Below are 16,272 nucleotides of genomic sequence, written 5' to 3'. Positions count from 1 at the left end.
GGGCATGTTCTTCCTTTGCCACGTGGCTGGAAGTAAAATTAACTCACAACTCTGTTGGAGTCTATGATTAAATTGAAAGTTTCAGAGGTTTTTTTTTTTTTAATTCATATTAATAGTGTCTAAGGAAAAATTGTAAAATTTTATTTAAAAATGTGTGCCCAGAATGCTTTTGAGTGTTGTTAATAATACCTTTTGATCCAAAATTTTATTTTATTTTATTTTATTTATTTATTTATTTATTGAGACAGAGTCTAGCTCTGTCGCCCAGGCTGGAGTGCAGTGGTGCGATCTCAGCTCACTGCAAGCTCTGCCCCCTGGGTTCACCCCATTCTCCTGCCTCAGCCTCCCAAGTAGCTGGGACTACATAGAATTTTATTTTTAAGAAGGTATGATAGCTGCAATTTTTTTTCTTTTTCTTTACTTATTGTAAGTTTGAAATTCTCAGGACATTTTTTTTCCCCTTAGGACATGGAACTCTCTTGGGGATAAATAATGACATGTCAGTGCATGTTCTTGAAAATCAAAGACCTACCTCCCTAAGTGCTAGTGAAAGAAATCTCAGAAAAGTAACAGGGCAAAATAGCTATGAAAATCAGCCACAATGTTGATGGCCACAGGAGAAAGGTTTGACCATTTGCCAGGTCAAACATATCATTACACGTACAGATCAGGTGATTGTGTCACACTGTCCAGTTTATTGAAAATGTGGTATATACCAAGGGGATGATAAAACAGGACACAAAACTCTAAACACAGTCAGAGCTGAAGGTTTAACAATCTATATATACACTGTGGTTGGCATTAAGTGGCAAAATTATGAGTGATTTGAGGGTTTTTAAAATAGTCATCTAATGTTTTCACTTTTTCTACAGTGAATATGATTTTTATAATTTAAAGATTATTAAAATATATTGAGAAAACTCAACAAAATAGTCATAAGTGTCCCAATACTTAAGCATGCCATATAAAAACACCATCTGATTTTAGCTCCATCTCTATATTTCAGAAAAGTCAGAGTCTAGATGGGAGGTTGATTTATTTGCACTGATACTGTCCTTCAAATACTGACTGACTGTCCTTCTCTATCACGCTCTGCCTCTCTCTGAAGGGAGGGAACTATTGGTAAGAATTTGGATTTTTCTCTGACAGTTTTTTTCTTCTTGTCAATATCTAAGAAATCTGCACTGAACAAAAACAAATTCTTCAAAGTGTTATTCACTTCTTTCACTGTAAAAATAATCCAAAAATGTATATAACTACTGAAGACTGGAAAAGTATATAGAATTTATGGACCAAACTGTGGACCCAATGAAATCCAAAAATCGGTGGTAATGTCCTAATTTTTGAGACATTTGAGCAAATCATGGAAACCATACCTAATTTCTAGAGCAATATATTAACCCTACCTGGAACTCCATGTAGTGGGTTAAATCAGAAATAGCTTCTTTTTGAAAAGATGAAGCTGTACACATACGGCACCGTAGCATTGAGCCAGGAACCTATTAACTTGCTTCTATTAACTTGGTATCCTTTTTCATATTTTTCATTTGGGGGCAGTTGCCTTTTCCTTAAGATCAGATTCATTTCCAAAACCAAAAATCTCTGGTAAGTCTCTCTCACTGGTCTGCCCATGGCCCTTCAGAGCCATCAATGCTCTCTGGAAGGGAGTCCCCCAGCTCCAGCTGGTAGCGTTTGGAGTCACAGGTTTTCTTGAGTGTTCCAGACCCACCTCATGAGTGCAAATAAAAGCAATTCTTTTGTCAGAGGTCCCCAGCTTTGCTGTCAACCACTGTGAAGCGTGAAAGAACTCAATGCCCCTTCCCCAGAAACATGTTGGCCTGAAACAAGAGAGGGGCCAGTAGAGGGTCCCAAGAGTAGCAGGAATGGAGCAAGACAAGCAATAGAAAAGGTGCATGTTGGCCAGACATGATGGCTCATGCCTGTAATCCCAGCACTTTGGGAGGCCAAGCGGGGTGGATCACTTGAGGTCAGGAGTTTGAGACTAGCCTCACCAAGATAGTGAAACCCCGTCTCTACTAAAAATACAAAAATCAGCCAGGCGTGATGGTGTGTGCCTGTAATCTCAGCTATTCAGGAGGCTGAGGCAGGAGAATTGCTTGAACCCAGGAGGTGGAGGTTGCAGTGAGCTGAGATCATTCCACTGTACTCCAGCTTGGGTGACAGAGCGAGTCTCTGTCAAAAAAAAGGAAGGAAGGAAGAAAGAAAGGAAGGAAGGAAGGCAGGGAGGGAGGGAGGAAAGGAGGGAGAGAGGGAAGGAGGGAGGGAGGAAGGGAGGGAGGGAGGGAAGGAGGAAGGGAGGGAGGGAAGGAAGGGAAGGGAAGGGAAGGGAAGGGAAGGGAAGAAGGAAACACAGAGCAGGGTTCATGACTGTTTCTGGATTTAGGATTAGGAGATATTGGACCTCAGCAAGGAGGCTTTCCCTTAAATATTAAAAAAAAATTTGCAAACTGATAGTGTTGGCATGAGTAAAACTCACATGCTCATTTGCAAATTACTGTAAAATGCTCACAACAGAATGGAGATTTGTAGCCACTCAGCAATCCTTGTCGTGTGGTGAAAGAAAGTGGAAATACAAATATTACATCAATATTCTCACAAGTGTATAAATATGAACAAGTTTACTACAAACAGAGTTTACTATGCTGGGAAACCAATTCTTTTAAAGCATAAGGTTTGTGGAGACAAACTTGGCTATGAAAGAATGTATGATTTTAGCTCAGGAACAAAGAGACAGGAGTGCCTGTCGAATTTTTTCTTGATTTTCACAATGTGTGGATCCACATCCTTTCATATCCCTGATCTGCTAAGGATGGATGGTGAGAACAAAATGACCTTCCAAACTTGTTCTTTGGATAGTCACATCCATCCAGAAACCGTAGCGAGTCCATCACTGAATCAGTCGCCCATTGCCAAAGTCTATAAGGACTTGGTGGTGTCTATAGGGACCCCCAGGAACAGGCACGGACCCGGGAAGGAGGCTTTTAGAAGTGCACAAGGGAAAGAGCAATTGTAGGGTCTATAGAATTACAAAGAGAAACAAGCAGAGCAAGAGAAACTGCTGGTGGAGCTTCATGTAAAGCCTGAATTCAGCGACTGCATCTGTGACCTGTTCTCTGTAAGTATAGTTACAATACAACTCTGACCCACAGAATGGAGGAAACATACAGAGAAAATTGTTAGAAACACAACCAACCAACCAGGAAAGGGAGAGAAGAGGGAGGTCTGAGCAGATGACCCCGAGCTGCATGTGAAGAGGTCATGAGTGCTTATAACAGATGTGGTCAGAGGTAGGCCAGAAAGTCTCCCAAAAGATATAAACCTCCTTATCCCAGAACCCTGTGAATGTCACCTCATACAGTGATAAGGGATTCTGCAGGTGTAATTAAGTTAAGGATCTTGGGATGGGGAGACTGTACTGAATTATCCAAGGGACTTTCAATGCAATCCTGTATATCCTTGTAAGAGGGAGGCAGAGGGAAAATTTATACCCATGTAGAAGAGGAAGAAGCCATGTGATCACAGAAGAGAGACTGGAGTGACGTGACCATAAGTGAAGGAATGCTGGCAGCCACTGGAAGCTAATGGAGGCCAGCAGGGGATTCTTCCCTAGAGATTGCAGAGCAAGCGCAGCCCGGCCAACACCTTGGTTTTGAACCACTGATGCTAATTTCAGACTTCTTGCCTCTAGAACTGTAAGAGAAGAAATCTCTGTCATTTTAAGCCACCAAGTTTGTGGTGCTTTGTGACAGCAGCCACAGGAAACAAAGTCATCTTTGCAGTTGCATGTCTTAATATTTTGAGTTAGTTATAATTGCCTGCTTAAGTGTGAGTTCAATAATCTGCTAATTATGTTGTCAATATTATAAAGACACACATTTTTACAAGTTTTTAAATAAGATCTCAGTGGGATATCTGGACCAGGTGAGAAGCAGCAACATCACCTAGAACTCCATCCCTGAGCTAGGACCCTATAGCAGTAGAGTTCCTTATCCTCAGAAATAAAACACACAAGGAAATACCAATGCAGCAGGTCTTTTTAAACCCTAGTGTGGGATCTCACTATCACGTGCAAATGGAAGTCACTGAGGGCCGCACGGGTGGAGTGAAATGATTCTGGCTGTTGACTGTAGAAAAACTAGGAAGGGAACAGACCGAGAGCAATAGTGCGGGTTGCTCTTTGCTGCAGAAAAGCATTAACAAAATGCAGGCACTCCACAGACTATTTTTCATACAGTATCCTATACAGTACTACTATTACCCCTATTTTGTACACAGGGAAACAGTCTCAAAGAGGCTAAGTAATGAAACCAAGGTCACACAATAGCCCTATACTATAGTAGAAATCTAAGCTTGGTCTGACTCCAAAACCAGTGCTTTTCTCTTTGTTTTAGAAGCTCAGCCTTCCATACTCCACCTGCCTCCCAGCATTGGCATCAGTTACAATTGCTTGTTTAGTGCACGAGTTATAACAGCAAGATAGGATTGCTACACTAAAATATAACAAAGAGCAGCACAGACACTTCATAGATACTCATTTTCTGAAATTATAATTACAGTTGTCCTTCGGCAAACATGGGGCTTCGTTAAAGGACCCCTGTCTATACCCAAAACTGTAAATACTCAAGTCCTGCCATCGGCCCTGCAGAACCCGATATAAGAAAGGTCAGTTCTCTGTATATATGGGTTTCACATCCCAGGAACACTGTATTTTCAATCTGCATTTGGTTAAAAAAACCACATAAGTGAATCCACATAGTTCAAACCTGTGTTGTTCAAGGGTCCACTGTAGTTAAGCAAAGCAAAGCAAAGAGAGCAAAACCCTACGATCCCAGCGTGTCTGCAGCAGAGTTTGCTGTCCTCAGTGGGCTCCACTCGCATGAACTTGGCCATGGAGGTGCCCTGCCTCATCACAGTACTGGCACATTCTCTGTTCAGGTTTTTCTCAGAAGCTCGTCCGCAATGGCACTCAGTGTACGAGCACGCCTCTGTTGTTTGGAACACGTTATTTTTGAATGCTTTATTTTATTTAACCCCAATTTTAAAAATCTTTGATCTGAAAACACTGCTTCAGAACTCTTCAGAAGTGACCTCTCCCGTTGCCCAGCTAAGCGTGCAGCCTGCCTCAGCAGCCTCCCCTCTTCCCCATCACAGAATAGCCTCACACATGAAGCTCGCCAGGCCCCGGGCTTTTGTTTGCTGCCTGGAACTTTGTTTAAAGGCCTGGGCCTCTGAAACTTTCTACTCATCCCAAATCTTTTTAACCAAACAGAATGCACACCTCTCCTAACCCTCCTCCTATAAGGAATTATCTTGGCACAACTCAGGCCAATACCTGAGAGTCCTGGGACCACTCCCTTCTCTCTCGTCACCCCTCAGCCAATTCTCTCCCAACTGCTAACTCTCCCCCTCCAAGCCATTGTCTCTCTGCTGCCCTGAGGATTCACCAGGGTCAGGACAGGCTTATCTTCTGCATGGCTCCTCTCTTTGAGCAACTAAGACCTTGCCTGGGGGTCTTTGCTGGTCCCCTAACTTCCTGTAGCCTCGACCCCACCTTTCATTTAGTTCATCTTCCATGTTGGTGCCAATGCGATTTTATCAAAACAAAACCTATATAAATTCCTTCTATGAGATTTCATTGTTTCCATACAATGAGTGCATCCATGCAGCTACTGATGGGGATCTCTCCTGACCTGTCCCCAATTACTGTTCCCATCCTTGACAGTTACAGGTTGCCCTATGACACAAAACTATCTAGAGTCTCCTGGATGAGGTGTGCCCTCTCCTGCCCTCCTGTCTTAGCTCAGGACATTCCTACTTCCTTCGACTGAAGGACTCTTCCCCAGCTACTCTGCCCAATGAATCCCAATTTCCCCCAAGGCTACACTAAAGCAGCCTCTTGAGGAAGCCCTTTCCCACTTCACCATACTGGGGGAGCTTCAATGCACTGGCCATGACCTTCATTGCAGCATCCAAATCCTGAGCTCTGATGGGTGGTTTCTTTCTCTTTCCACCACTAAGACCTGCTTAAGGACTTTTCTGTCCCAATATATCCTCATTCCTGGCCCATAATGGGCATTCAAGTTCTGTGGAATAAACAAGTGTATAGATGGTTCATATAATTATATGTATCACAGGGAAACCTAATCAGTCCATGTCCTACTTATATTCAGGGAATATGAAGGAATATACCAAGTTAAAAAAGATATCAAGGTAAAGAATATAATGTGAGTAGGATGAAGGCAAGAAGAGGGAAGTGTATTGCCCCCCAAACTGGATTTATTAAAAAGGGATTCTTAGGAAGTAAAGCAAGCTTAATTATGAAGGTAGTTTCTGTCTCTAGTTAGCAACAGAAACAGCATCCTAAATTACTTTGTGTTAAATTAAGTAGACTGGTACTCTACAAGCAGCAGGTGGTCTAAGAAATGAGCAATTACAGCTCTTAAGTAGAAAAGGTGATATATTCTTGGCTCCTGTATTCTCAATTAAAATCTCCTGCTTTTCCTCTAATTAAAAAGGGCCCAATTCTCCTCTTTATTGTGCCAGATATGCATTGATTAAAATGAATAAAATGTGTGCTATTTCTTGACTTCACTGGAGAACTGTGTAGAGATGCCTGCATCACCTGCAAAAAGTGTGCCCCAGCCCACTCCAGAGAGAGAAGGGTTGACAGTGGCTCAGGAAGCATGATTATGCATTCAAACTTCTTTATACTACACTTTTTAGACTCCACGTTGACTCCATGCTTAATGAGGGACAGTTTTAAAAATCCAAGAGTTTGGTTTCCTTGTTTCAACTCTCACTTCTTAACTGAGTTCTGATTTGCAATGTCTTACTCATCCCATTAATTGGGAACCAAGACTTTCCACACTGCCTTCTTCCATTCCCTTCTAAGAACCAGCAGTTTATTCTCATAATCTTTAAAGAAATTGGGCCTGGAACAAGCACAGGATATAGATTTACTCCCCAAGGTTTGCCTTAACACACAAGCAGCCTCTTCTCCCCCAACTCCCACCACAGTAGATCTTGAGTGCATTCACAGGCAGTCAGAATTGTTCTTCCTCCTCAGTTAGAATTAGAAGGAAGGAAAGCATTGGGCAGAAAATCAGACATGACAACCTGCCTATGACTCCTTTTCAGTGGAGTCATTAGAAGATCAATATTCTCCTCTTGGTTTTTATTTCCCGATAATCCCTTTTTTTTTGCCTGGAAATGTAATGGTTACCCTCATCAGTCTAATATTACTACCACAACCACTAACTCAATTTGTGAAATGGCTCCTTCATTGAAGAGCAGAATCTCTTACTTAAACATTAATATTGGCAAGCCAATAAATAAGCAACACAATTTCTGAAATGGCCTGCCTAAGCAAAACTATTTACATTTCTGGGCCATTTTTTTCATATAATGTAAACAACACTTAGACCAATATGGGACATCTCTCCTGAGGCAGCTAATTCACCGAATGTGTAAGAAATGTCCGCAAAACAAATATGGAAGACTCCTCTGCCTGCTGTCCACAAAGAAGGGAAATCAAACCCATTAACATGAGAACTCTATGTGTCTTCTTTGCAGCAGTTTTGATCAACAAATTGTTAAGACATGTGCTTCATGTGCAAAATGGTGTTAGTGCTTGGGGATTATTTAAATGATTTATTCCACATAAAACACTCATACCCATTCTTGGTACATGATACGCACTGTATGACAGGTGGTAGACTATGGAAGGGTGCAAAATATCTGCTGGAAGAAGAGACTTATTAGCAACCTGATGTACCCCAAAATATGGGGATCCATTAAGACCAGGTACAAGCCAAATTCCAAAAGAGGGACTTTTTTTTTGAAGTTCATAGAAACCAAACTATTATAATACATCTATTCTCCTTTCCCGATTTCACATCCTCCTATGATCATGTAGCAGTAAGTGTTGCTGGTAAAACTTTGTGGAGCTTCCTCCTTGCCACAGAACATTTCAGATTCACACTACCACCTGCAAGATTGAACATATCAGTAGGGTTGGCTTTCATCTGGGCAATTGTGGAAGAATTATTGGTATTTTAAGGTAATAAACTTCAAAATAATGGAAAGTTGAAAGGGTTTATAAGGAAGTCATCTTATCCAAGTCTTTCCAGTCAAAATTGTTTTATTGTCTGCCATGAAGAGTCCGTCAGGAAAAAGAGACAGCCAGAAATTTCAAAACTATTCTAACTAAATCTTTTATTCTCCTTACATTTTAATGTGAGTGCTTCTTATGAGAATGAATGTTTTACTAAATACAAATGCTTTTTTTCTTATTTTGCTACATTAGGTAATTGTTTTTAATATATTGCAAAAATCCTGAAGTACTCAGAGATTTGAACCAATAGCTTTTCTTTTGTCATAACTTTTCACTCAAAACAGCTATTCTCATTCAGGCAGACATAAAAATGGGACCATTATGGTACTGGATTTCACCTTCATAAGCTTTAGCACCAATTTTCCTAGCTCTAGCCCACTATGAGAAAAAAAACATCTCTCAGAATTTTGGAGGTGTACTTTCATTAATAACCTTCATAGAAATTGAGATATTTCATCTCTCATGAAGATGGAATAGATTAGTCTAAACTATAAAATAGTCCTGGTGAGCCTGGAAAGCAAGTAATGAGAGTAAACCAGTCACTTTATCATGGGCTCAGTGTAATCACAGGGTCCTTATAAATGGAGAAGCTTTCCCAGTCCTGACCAGGGAGAGATGTGATATCACTGACGTCTTTGAGAGTGGAGGCAGGCACCACACACCAAGAGATGCAGGCAGCTTTGAGAAGCCAGAAAGAAGGAAATTGATTCAGCCTGAGAGCCTCCATAAGGGAATGCAGCCAGGCTGGAGGCTTGATTTGAGCCCAGGAGGCCTGTGTTGAAATTCTGATAGCCAGAACTGTAAATTAACAAATTATGTTATTTGTAGTAATTTGTAACGGCAGCAAGAAGAAACGAACGTTTCAGTCAAAAAGCAGATGAGCCCAGCAAGGATGAACACAAAAAGCAGCAGCAGCCCTGGCTGCTTTTCTCACAGCAATGAGCTGAGCTAGCAGATAAGCAGCAACCATCTGCGTGTGTGTGCGTTTGTGTGTGTGCACGCACACACATGGATGTATTCATGCACACGTGTGTGCTACAAAACATGTCTGTGTTACACAAGGCACTGCCCTTTCTCAACATAAATAACAAAATGACTCCTGCTTCACTCCCAACCTCCAAATCTCAAACAACAAGGCCTCTTGTGGCCCATGATAACTGGGAATGTACTGGGAGGAGAATTCTGGGAAATATTTTTAGTCAAGCCACAGCAACACCTTCAAATCCACCATAGTCCACCCCTTGCCAAATTATCACTCATACAAATCTCTCTAAACCATAACTAATTTTCAAATAAAGAAAATAACAGCATCATGCTTTAGACTAACGTGATAAAACTATCTCATGTACAGCCCAAAACACACTAATATTTTCCCCAGAAGACCAGGTACTTATCTCATGCATGTGGATTTGCTAAGGATGCCATAGAAGCAACAGAAGGAGGATGACAACCTTAGCTGGTATCATGGGCGGATCAGCTCAGTATGAGCGGATGGGCTCTGTATGAAGGTGTAAGCCAAGAGTAGGTGGCAGCTTGCTTCAGCCTCTCTCAAGTGTGGCCTTGAAAGACAGTGGAAAGGAAAAGCTTTCTAATGGGCACGGCTTTGAGCAATACACCTAGCCATCCACTGTGTGTAGAGAAAAAAGTGACCAGAGGGTATAGATGTATGGGCAGTGATGGATGGCCTGACCAACTGATCAGAAACACAGAACATAGAAGATTGGATGGTGGGCACAAGGAAGTCTAGGTAGAGGCATGTAGAAGGACGTACAAGTGGGTAGACACAAAGTATGATCATCTTCATATCCCATGACAGCATCCATCATGGGAGAGGCACTAAGCATCCACATAGACAAAATGACTCAGCTAACATCAACCATTCTTTGTCATTGGCCAAAACCATAACAGATTCCTTCAGACTCTGAGCCTCTTAAGGTTAAGGACTGTGTCATATTGATTGATCTTTGCATGCCGGGTGCTTTCCATCAGCTCTGGCACATGTAGGCACTCACCAATGTTCATAGAAAGAATGAATGGCTTCTACTTCATCCTCCTCCTTTGGTTTGTTTGTCTTTGTTTTCCATTTTCTTCTGCCCTCTGCTTGGAAACAAGAGAAAAAAAAAAACTAATGCATTGAAAATAACTGTGCAGTGTACAAATCATTTTCACATCCAAGGACAAGGGGGATTTGTCTCCCAGAAAGTATAACAAGACAAGCTTGGTTGTACTTTTTATTACCTCCATGCCTAGGCCTTGAGTTCAGAGAAATGAGTACCTGGCATGCTTGGTGACAATAAGATAACTAAATGCCAAATTTTTCCACACACCATAAACCACGCTCAGGGACTCCAAGATACTGAAAATGTGGAATAATAAACTCATATTTATGTTTTAGTTAGAAGAAAACCTTACTCTTTTTTTTTTAGGTAATAATTACATCAACCAAGTTTGACAGCCTAAGCCTGTTTTTCTCTTTCCCAGACAAGGTCTTTCTTACAGTAAGATATAAATAATGGCACAACATTTTTAGACTCAGTAAGCCCACACATACTGTAAATTTATAGTTGTCTTCCATCTGTGAGGACAATAAGAGCATCTTGATAAAAAAGAAAAAAACTTGAATTTTTTCAACTCTATAAACCCACTCCTTCATTAAAAATAAAAAGGTAAATCCTTTCAGCCCAAATGTTAATTTTACCTTGAGAAATTGTATAAAAATACATTGGAAATTTAGTTTACATTTTAATTCAAGAGACAAAAAAATTTAATCATAATATATGGTAGTAGCATGGATAATAAAATTAGCTGTTCCTACATGCTTTTGTGGTTTGGAAAACAGGAGTCTTCAGGTATCAGGAGTTTGGATGATGTGCAGATTTTGAGCAGCTCTCAATTGGCACTTGCAACGAATGCCTTGTGCTGTGTGTCCATGTTACATTTTTTGTCTAGAGTTGGCCAAATACAGCCCAGACTCAACTATGAATTCCCCACAGTATTCAGCCCACTGCCCTAAGCAGGCAACAATACTTGTTCCATGAACAAATGGATTCTAAAGGCCATTTGCAACATTACAATTTTTATGTAAGTCGAGAGAACTGAATCTACAGCCTTCTTGAGTTTTTCAGAAACCAATTTTAATTTCGAAAATCATTCTACTGGCCGGGCGCAGTGGCTCATGCCTGTAATCCCAGCACTTTGGGAGGCTGAGGTGGGTGAATCACAAGGTCAGGAGATTGAGACCATCCTGGCTAACATGGTGAAACCCCGTCTCTACTAAAAATACAAAAAAAATTAGCTGGGCATGGTGGCAGGTGCCTGTAGTCCCAGCTATTCAGGAGGCTGAGGCAGGAGAATGGCGTGAACCCGAGAGGTGGAGCTTGCAGTAAGCCAAGATCACGCCACTGCACTCCAGCCTGGGTGACAGGGAGAGACTCCGTCTCAAAAAAAAAAAAAAAAAATCATTCTACTATAAAGACACATGCACAGGTATGTTTATTGCAGCACTGTTTACAATAGCAAAGACTTGGAACCAACCCAAATACCCATCAATTATAGACTAGATAAAGAAAATGTGGCACATATACGCCATGGAATACTATGCAGCCATAAAAAATAATGAGTTCATGTTCTCTGCAGGCACATGGATGAAGCTGGAAGCCATCATTCTTAGCAAACTAACAAAAGAACAGAGAACCAAACACTGCATGTTCTCATTCATGTGTGGGAGGTGAACAATGAGAACATATGGACACAGGGAGGGGAACATCACACACAGGTGCCTGTCAGGGGGTAGGGGACAATAGGAGAGAGAGCATTAGGACAAATACCTAATACATGCAGGGCTTAAAACCTAGATGACGGGTTGACAGGTGCAGTAAACCACCACGGCACATGTATACTTATGTAACAAACCTGCATGTTCAGCACATGTATCCCAGAACTTAAAATAAAATAGATAATGAAATAAAATAAAAAGAAAATCAAAGTTATCGAGAACAGATGACAAGTTCATCAGCCACATTTTCATCTACATGGCGTATTGCAATGATGTTCCATGTCACATAGACACATGATTTGCCAAGGGCTGCTTTTTGAGCTAGGGTATCGTTATTTTGAAAATTGCTGCAAGATGGGAAGACAGAGGTTAAGCCAGTGAAATGGCCCTGACTCCCAAAGTCACAAGGCTGGTAAATAGCAGAGTGGAAATTCAAGCTATCAACTGCCTAATTCTTGGGACTACACTCTCACATGCTCTGGAGACACAATTCTAACACTAAGCTGTCTGATTTCTAAGAAGAGAATGGGAGAGGAGCAAATTCCACCATGGCCCCTGGAGGTGGCCAGTGGTGTGGCAGTTACAGTCTTCATCCTTGAACACTTCTTCCTGGAGGCCAAACTCAGGACTTCTTGCTGTCCTATTTACTTAGAAATGCTTATTTTCTTATTAGTAGTAAAGTTAGACATCTCATGATATGTTGATTGGACATTTCATGATATGTTTAACATCTGTCATCTTTATCTTTCTTGTTTATAACCATTATCCATTTTTCTGTTAGGTATTTGTTCTCCTCCTCCTTGTTGGATCTTCATAGTGTTCAGGTTAATTCCATCTGTAACACATCATAAACACACTCTCCTGGTCTGACACTTGCTGTTAATTCTGCCTATGCTGTATTTTACTCCAACTCTTTCTTTTTGATGCAATGAAATGGATTGTTTGTATTATATTATTTCTTTTGGATTTTACTTTTCAGAGAAAAACGTAAGGTCTTAAACTCTTGTATTGAACAAAGATGAAAAATTTAATGCCTCAGTTGCCTTTCACTAAGCAAAAATGCAAATTATTGAATAAGTTATTTATTGCAGTGTATCTCTCCCTTTAGATATAGTAATGTTTTCTTTATATAATGGGAGCTCCAGTGTTGGGTGCCTAAATATTTATAATTGTTATATCCTCTTGCTGAATTGATCCTTTTTTCATCATATAGTGACCTGCTTTGTCTCCTTTTACAGTCTTAGGTTGGTAGTCTCTTTGATCTGATATAAATATAACTATGCCTGCTCTTTTTTGGTTTCCAGTTGCAGGGAATATCTTTTTTTACCCCTTCACTTTCAGTCTATATGCATCTTTGTAGATGAAGTGGGTTTCTTTTAGGCAGCAAATAGTTGAGTCCTGTTTCTTCATCCATTCAGCCACTCTATGCCTTATAATTAGAGAATTGAATCTATTTGTATTCAGTATTATTATTGATAAAAAAGGACTTACTACTGCCATTTTGTCACTAGCTTTCTCTTTTTTTTTTTTTTTTGTAACTCCTCTCTTCCTTTCGTTCTAACTGTCTTCTTTTGTGGTTAAGTGGCTTTCTCTGGCACTATGTTTTAATTTTTTGCTTTTTATTTTTAGTGAATCTATTATAGGTTTTTGTGTTGTGGTTACCAAGAGGCTTACAAAAAAATCTTATAAATATAACAAGTTATTTTAAAGAGAAGACAACTTATCTTAAATTACAAAGAATAGAAACAAAGGAAAATGGAAAAAATTCTACACTTTAACTCCATCCCCCCATATTTTGACTTTTAATTGTCTCAATTTACATGTTTTTATATAATCTATCTCTCCCCAGATTGCTGTAGCTATTATTGTTTTTGATAAATTTGTCTTTTGGATTTAATGCTAGACTTATGGGTAGATTGTACACCACAATTACAGCAATACAGTATTCTGGGCTTGTCCATGCACTTAATTTTACCAGTGGGATTTGTGAAAGGAAAATAAATCTTGGGGCCCCAAAATCACTCAGCTAAAGGAAAAAGTCAAGCTGGGAACTGCTTGAAAAAGACCCATCTCCCATTCTATTCAGTCATCATCCCTCTGCTCACTGAGATAAATGAATATCTGATTGTCTCCTTTGGAAAAGTTAATCAGAAACTCAAAAGAATGCAACTGTTTGTCTCTCACCTGTAACCAGGAAAACCCCTTTCTGCTTTGAGTTGTCCTGCCTTTCTGGACAGAACCAAGATACATATTACATATATTGATTGATGTCTCATGTCTCCCTAAAACATATAAAACTAAACTGTACCCCAACCACCTTGGGCACATGTTGCCAGGACCTCATGAGGCTGTGTTACAGGTGTGCATCCTTGGCAAAATAAGCTTTCTAAGTTAACTGAGACCAGTCTCAGCTATTTGGGGTTCACATTTTGATAACCACAGAGGGATTCTGAGTGGAGATGCCCCTGACCTTTGACAAATCTCTCATAGCTTGGCACCAGCTTGAGGTATCTTTATGGCTCAAACCAACAGGAAAATTTGTTGTGGCCTGGAAGCACCCCCTCCAAAGATTCCCTGATCTCCTAAAATTTGGTTGAGATCTAAAGTTTACTTTGCTGTACAACTCCTTTTTCTTGGAGTTTACTTGCTTCCAACACAAAGAAGGCAAGTTTTCCTGCTTCTCTGATAATGGAAGACAGTTAACTCCTTTCTGGAGTTTGAGCTTGCTGCCAACAGGGAAGAAGAGTTTGAGTTTTTCCTGCTTCTAGGATGTAGCAAGCAGTCTTCAGCCTGAGGCCCAATCCTAGGTAAGTAACTGAATTAGGGTTTGTCTTGGCTAAAGTTAATGTTAACAACCAGCCGGTCTTAATTTCTCCTTACTATTAGAGTACTCAGTAATCACATAAGTTGTGTGATCATTTGTTTGTTTTGCTTAACTGTTTTTTGGTTGTTGTTTATTTGTTTGTTTTTGTTGTTGCTTCAGTCTTTTTCCATTGGGTTTGACCAACTCTATCAGACTTGATCAAATCCAAAGGAAAGTTCCAAATTATGGAGAATAAGGCCTCTGAAGTGGCTAAATGCCCAAATACCCACATACAAAAAAGGTGGTGTGGTGGGGGAAGAAACACGGCTAACAAACGAAAACAAAAACAAAAACAAAAACAAGGAAAGATTTTTTATTTTTACTACTAAAGGGTTTTATTTACATAACAAGGCAACCTTTTTGTAAGCCAGGACAAACTGCAAGAGCAATGGCTGTCACCCCATGCTGCCGTTCCATAGCTAACGTTCTGCCTTCTTTTTTCACCACGACAGCCGGGGTTCGGTTCCTAAATCAAGCCCTTTCTGGTTTGATACATGCTACTTCTAAAATAGCAGCAATTTGTCCCACTTGAAATATGGTAATGAAATTTAAAACAATTTTTTTAAGGAGCTCTATGGTTAAAAGTCAGCTTCATTAAAAGCTAACATCCAAGCTGTGTGTGTATTTTAAAGGCTTTCATGTTTTTGTTTTTTCTCTCCTAAGACCTTGTCCTGTTTGGTTTTTTTTTTTTTTCGGCAAAAGTTTTTTCTTCTAAGTTGACTGAATTCTGTTTTCTTCATTTACGTCTGCTGTCTCTTCTTTCTCTTGCACCCTCTGCTGCATGAGGAAACTAAAATAGTTTATAATAACCTGGGATTCCTCCCTGGGGTTACTTGATAGCCTGGGGTTCTGGAGAAGATTGCAGTCTCCCTTTGGGGGAGAAACCTCTGGGTTTTTTTTTTTATGGAACCCCAAGAACATAAACAGATAAGTTCCTCTCAACTCTTAAACTGACTGCTTTTGTATCGTATTACCTGATTTTTTTACTAGAATAATGATTGCAGCAGAAGCTATTCTTACGTTTTTAAGGAAGAATATAGACACTTAGAAGTGTCTTTGTTTTAAAAAAAACTTTTAAGTGCAGTATAAAAGCATCACATGGTCTAGTCTCATAATAATTCTCCCTTTTTGGAGACCCAGGATTCAGTGTGGGTTCTGCCCAGAGCTCAGAGTCCCAGGTAAAAGACAGGTAATCCTTATCTAAATAAAACTGGTTTCCTTATACAATCCAGTGATTTCTATAGTTTTATGTTTAATTTGGCATCCATCTTTAATCTCCTTTTAGCACAAGGAAACTTTTTCTCTCTCTACCTTGAGATGTAAATTTTCCAATCTGATTTTTCATCTAAGAGTTATTTCCTTATATGCAGATTTAAGGCTATTTAGCTGACAACTGCCAGGGCAATGAAATAGGTTATCAAAAGTTTGCAAGTCTAAGAAAGGAAAAAATGAAAGAGGAGTTCTTAGGAATCTATAAGATGTTCTTCTATCAATATGCCT

This window comes from Macaca mulatta, chromosome 6 (assembly GCF_049350105.2).
Source record: "Macaca mulatta isolate MMU2019108-1 chromosome 6, T2T-MMU8v2.0, whole genome shotgun sequence".
Lineage (NCBI taxonomy): Eukaryota > Metazoa > Chordata > Mammalia > Primates > Cercopithecidae > Macaca > Macaca mulatta.
Note: the sequence above shows the minus strand (reverse complement) of the source record.